The sequence below is a fragment of the Salvelinus fontinalis genome, chromosome 8, assembly GCF_029448725.1.
Source record: "Salvelinus fontinalis isolate EN_2023a chromosome 8, ASM2944872v1, whole genome shotgun sequence".
Taxonomy (NCBI): Eukaryota; Metazoa; Chordata; class Actinopteri; order Salmoniformes; family Salmonidae; genus Salvelinus; species Salvelinus fontinalis.
The window spans coordinates 46,783,124-46,788,123 of record NC_074672.1 but is presented as its reverse complement, the minus strand read 5'-3'; the positions used below and the strand labels follow the sequence as shown (position 1 = coordinate 46,788,123).

The 5,000-nt window shown below is 42.1% G+C and overlaps 3 non-coding genes across 3 annotated transcripts; all 3 read right to left on the bottom strand.

Moving 5' to 3' along the window:
- Window positions 1–1,910: 1,910 nt before the first annotated feature.
- Window positions 1,911–1,984, bottom strand: trnat-agu (transfer RNA threonine (anticodon AGU)). The gene has a single exon. It is a non-coding gene; the product is annotated as a tRNA-Thr (tRNA).
- Window positions 1,985–3,270: 1,286 nt separating this feature from the next.
- trnat-agu (transfer RNA threonine (anticodon AGU)) lies at window positions 3,271–3,344 on the bottom strand. The gene has a single exon. It is a non-coding gene; the product is annotated as a tRNA-Thr (tRNA).
- Window positions 3,345–4,449: 1,105 nt separating this feature from the next.
- Window positions 4,450–4,523, bottom strand: trnat-agu (transfer RNA threonine (anticodon AGU)). Its single transcript has one exon. It is a non-coding gene; the product is annotated as a tRNA-Thr (tRNA).
- Window positions 4,524–5,000: the final 477 nt, after the last annotated feature.

The window sequence follows — 5,000 nt, the reverse complement described above, 5'->3', positions numbered from 1 at the left end:
GTGTGTGATTTTTGGGGAATGTGAGTTGTAGTTATGTTATTTTGTTGATGTGAGGAAAATGACAGAATCCTTACGGAGAACGGCAGCCTTTAATATTGTAGGGCAGCAATAAGCATCTACTACTCCAGTCATACAGACCAACCATAACATAAAGACCTAGAACCTACTACTCCAGTCATACAGACCAACCATAACATAAAGGCCTACCACCTACTACTCCAGTCATACAGACCAACCATAACATAAAGACCTAGAACCTACTACTCCAGTCATACAGACCAACCATAACATAAAGGCCTAGCACCTACTACTCCAGTCATACAGACCAACCATAACATAAAGGCCTAGCACCTACTACTCCAGTCATACAAACCAACCATAACATAAAGGCCTAGCACCTACTACTCCAGTCATACAGACCAACCATAACATAAAGGCCTAGCACCTACTACTCCAGTCATACAGACCAACCATAACATAAAGGCCTAGCAACTACTACTCCAGTCATACAGACCAACCATAACATAAAGGCCTAGCACCTACTACTCCAGTCATACAGACCAACCATAACATAAAGGCCTAGCACCTACTACTCCAGTCATACAAACCAACCATAACATAAAGGCCTAGCACCTACTACTCCAGTCATACAGACCAACCATAACAGAAAGACCTACCACCTACTACTCCAGTCATACAGACCAACCATAACATAAAGGCCTAGCACCTACTACTCCAGTCATACAGACCAACCATAACATAAAGGCCTAGCACCTACTACTCCAGTCATACAGACCAACCATAACATAAAGGCCTAGCACCTACTACTCCAGTCATACAGACCAACCATAACATAAAGACCTAGCACCTACTACTCCAGTCATACAGACCATAGGAAATGGATTACTTTTTCTTCATTGACATTGAAAGTGTGTTGTATATTTCATAGCGTCCTTGCTATTTTATAGTTGCACGTACCCTTGATACCCTGGCATTCATATTCGTGACCTCCCCTTCTCGGTTTCAATGAAAACATGAAACCCACAAGCATGAAAAAGGATCGCTTGAAATAGCAGATATCTCTTACTTCCCTGGCTGTAGCTTGTTTCATGTCAAATTAAAAGGAAATTGGGTTTGCTGTCCTGTGAATGCAGTACAATCCCCCGCTTGCACTCTATCAGAATAATAATCAACAGAATAGTGTAAATATCATTACCATCTGCAATATGTAAATATAGCTGGACCCTTTCAGACTGTCAAAATCAATGTCTCTCAGAGAGAGAGAGAGAGAGGAGATTGGGAGAGACTGAGTGTTTGAAATAGTTTTAATGAAGGACTAATTTATGCTCACTCACATCTGACTCCAATTATCTTTCTTGTCTCTCTCTGTCTCTCTCTCTCTAATGATTTACATTAACTGATTAATCTACTATTTCTGAGGAGGGTCAAAAAAAAATGTATTGTCCTCGAACGTTTACTCATATCTTGCGACTCACCTCTCACATGCTAATGCCATATATCAAAATTCCATCTATGGGAGCTGTGGCTTAGTTGGTGCCTGTCTAGTAAACAGGACATCCCGAGTTCAACCGGGGTTGCTGCGACCGCAACGTCGAGTACTAACCTCTATACGATCACGGCAGGCTACAAGAGCTGGCTTTGTAGCGCCTACTTAGGCTGTGAAAGTGATGTGCACAAGCTGGCTAAACTCTTTTCATTTTGGTCTCGATAATGAACAAACCGTCGAGCTTTACACAGTCGCTACGTTTTAACTAATTCAAAAAGTGCCCTTTTTCCGTGACATTGGAATATCTCAATTTCACCCTCCTCACGTCTTCTCTAATTCTCTAAACCCATTGGTGAGAAAACCCGAGTGCCCTCCACCAGCGTGTACAATGAAATGCTCGAAAAGGTACTGCTGAGATTTGAACTCAGGATCTCCTGTTTACTAGACAGGCGCTTTAACCAACTAACCCACAGCACCCATAAATGTGATGTTTTTTGCAGTTGTGAACATCCAAACCTATTTGATCAAACCAGTCTCATTCATTTAACCCATTCCTCTGTCTAGCAAAATCACATCACAAAAGAGATGTAATTTACTAATATTGGAATCGATACGGACACCTTCAACTGTCTAGCAACAGGGTTTCTTAAGCTATGTTTTGGGACGCAAAGTAGGCCTTAGCATGTGAGTGGCAGTGTTGGCAAATCCTCAGTAAGGAAAGTAGCTGTTGGCTGTCCTAAAAGTAGCTAGAAGTCGCTAAATGACGGCATCACATAATTTGCATAATTGTCCAAGTGGACGCTGTAGGAGAGAGGAATAATGTCGTGGGAGAGACAAAAAGTGAGTAAAAAAACACCCTAAATATGTTTAGAACTACAAATGAACTTTCTTCTGTCGATTCTTGTTTTTTTTTCGGAATACTCACTAAATATAGCGACAAAGTCGCTAAGTTGGCAACAGTGGTGAGAGGTGGGTAGCAAGATATCAGTAAACATTTGTAATCACATACTATTTCTTCTTAATTATGGGCATTCGAGGACAGTACATTTTTCATTTGGGTCTCGACATGAATAAACTCAAGAACCTCTGACATGGATTCTTAAACTATGGTTTGGGACCAAAAACGGTTATTAACATGTGATAGGTGGATCGCGAGATATGAGTAAACATTCAGAATCATACACTATTTTTTCAGAATTTTGGTTGTTCGAGGACACTACATTTCTCATTTGGCTGTCGAGCTTAAAAATGGTAAAAACATCTGAAAGAGCAGATGAATCAGTTCGTGTAAGTAATTAACCTACAATGTGCTGGGGGACTTAGTCAAATGGCAGAGTTGCTGAGTTTCTTAGCTTACAAAGTAAGTCTTAACTGTTCAAAAAAAAAACTTCTGTAATGACATTGCAGTGCCGTGACCTGGATTCGAACCCGGGTTGCTGCGACCACAACGCAGACTACTAACCACTATACGATCACGGCTGGCTACAAGTGCTGGATTTGTAGAGCCTACTTAGGCTGTGAAAGTGATGTGCACAAGCTGGCTAAACTCTTTTCATTTTGGTCTCGATAATGAACAAACCATCGAGCTTTACACAGTCGGTACGTTTTAACTCATTCAAAAAGAACCCTTTTCCCGTGACATTAGAATATCTCAATTTCACCCTCCTCACGTCTTCTCTAATTCTCTAAACCCATTGGTGAGAAAACCTGAGTGCCCTCCACTCTGACCTTCTCCACCAATGTGTACAATGAAATGCTCGAAAAGGTACTGCTGAGATTTGAACTCAGGATCTCCTGTTTACTAGACAGGCACTTTAACCAACTAAGCCACAGCACCCATAAAATCAATGCCTTTTTCAGATTTGAACACCCAAACCTATTTGATCAAACCAGTCTCATTCATTTAACCCATATCTCTGTCGAGCAAAATCACATCACAAAAGAGATGTCATTTACTAATATTGGAATCGATACGGACACCTTCAACTGTCTAGCAACAGGGTTTCTTAAGCTATGTCTTGGGACGCAAAGTAGGCCTAAGCATGTTTAGAACTACAAATGAACTTTCTTCTGTCGATTCTTGTTTTTTATTCTGAATACTCACTAAATATAGCGACAAAGTCGCTAAGTTGGCAACAGTGGTGAGAGGTGGGTAGCGAGATATCAGTAAACATTTGTAATCACATACTATTTCTTCTTAATTATGGTCATTCGAGGACAGTACATTTTTCATTTGGGTCTCGACATGAATAAACTCAAGAACCTCTGACATGGATTCTTAAACTATGGTTTGGGACCAAAAACGGTTATTAACATGTGATAGGTGGATCGCGAGATATGAGTAAACATTCAGAATCATACACTATTTTTTCAGAATTTTGGTTGTTCGAGGACACTACATTTCTCATTTGGCTGTCGAGCTTAAAAATGGTAAAAACATCTGAAAGAGCAGATGAATCAGTTCGTGTAAGTAATTAACCTACAATGTGCTGGGGGACTTAGTCAAATGGCAGAGTTGCTGAGTTTCTTAGCTTACAAAGTAAGTCTTAACTGTTCAAAAAAAAAACTTCTGTAATGACATTGCAGTGCCGTGACCCGGATTCGAACCGGGGTTGCTGCGACCACAACGAAGAGTACTAACCACTATACGATCACGGCTGGCTACAAGTGCTGGATTTTTAGAGCCTACTTAGGCTGTGAAAGTGATGTGCACAAGCTGGCTAAACTCTTTTCATTTTGGTCTCGATAATGAACAAACCGTCGAGCTTTACACAGTTGGTACGTTTTAACTCATTCAAAAAGAACCCTTTTCCCGTGACATTAGAATATCTCAATTTCACCCTCCTCACGTCTTCTCTAATTCTCTAAACCCATTGGTGAGAAAACCTGAGTGCCCTCCACTCTGACCTTCTCCACCAATGTGTACAATGAAATGCTCGAAAAGGTACTGCTGAGATCTGAACTCAGGATCTCCTGTTTACTAGACAGGCGCTTTAACCAACTAAGCCACAGCACCCATAAAATCAATGCCTTTTTCAGATTTGAACACCCAAACCTATTTGATCAAACCAGTCTCATTCATTTAACCCATATCTCTGTCGAGCAAAATCACATCACAAAAGAGATGTCATTTACTAATATTGGAATCGATACGGACACCTTCAACTGTCTAGCAACAGGGTTTCTTAACCCTCCCGTTGTCCTTCTATTATGCCTAGCACACAGTGTCCCCCCCGGGGTCACTCTGTCCCGTCTTGGCTAAAGGCCCAGTGGGCACAAGTGTGACAGTATGGGTGTGAACAGCCTTTGCAGATGTATTTCTTACACCTGCAGCACGCTGTGTGTGTCTTGGCGTCCTTCTTGGGTGGGCAGACCTGACACCTCTTCCTCTTACTCGCCCCCAGCGGGGCGGCCGGGGCGGCGGCGGCGGCCGGGCCGGCTGCTCGCTCGCGGGCCTGCGGACGAGCCTCGGCGGATACACGCTCGCCCCGTA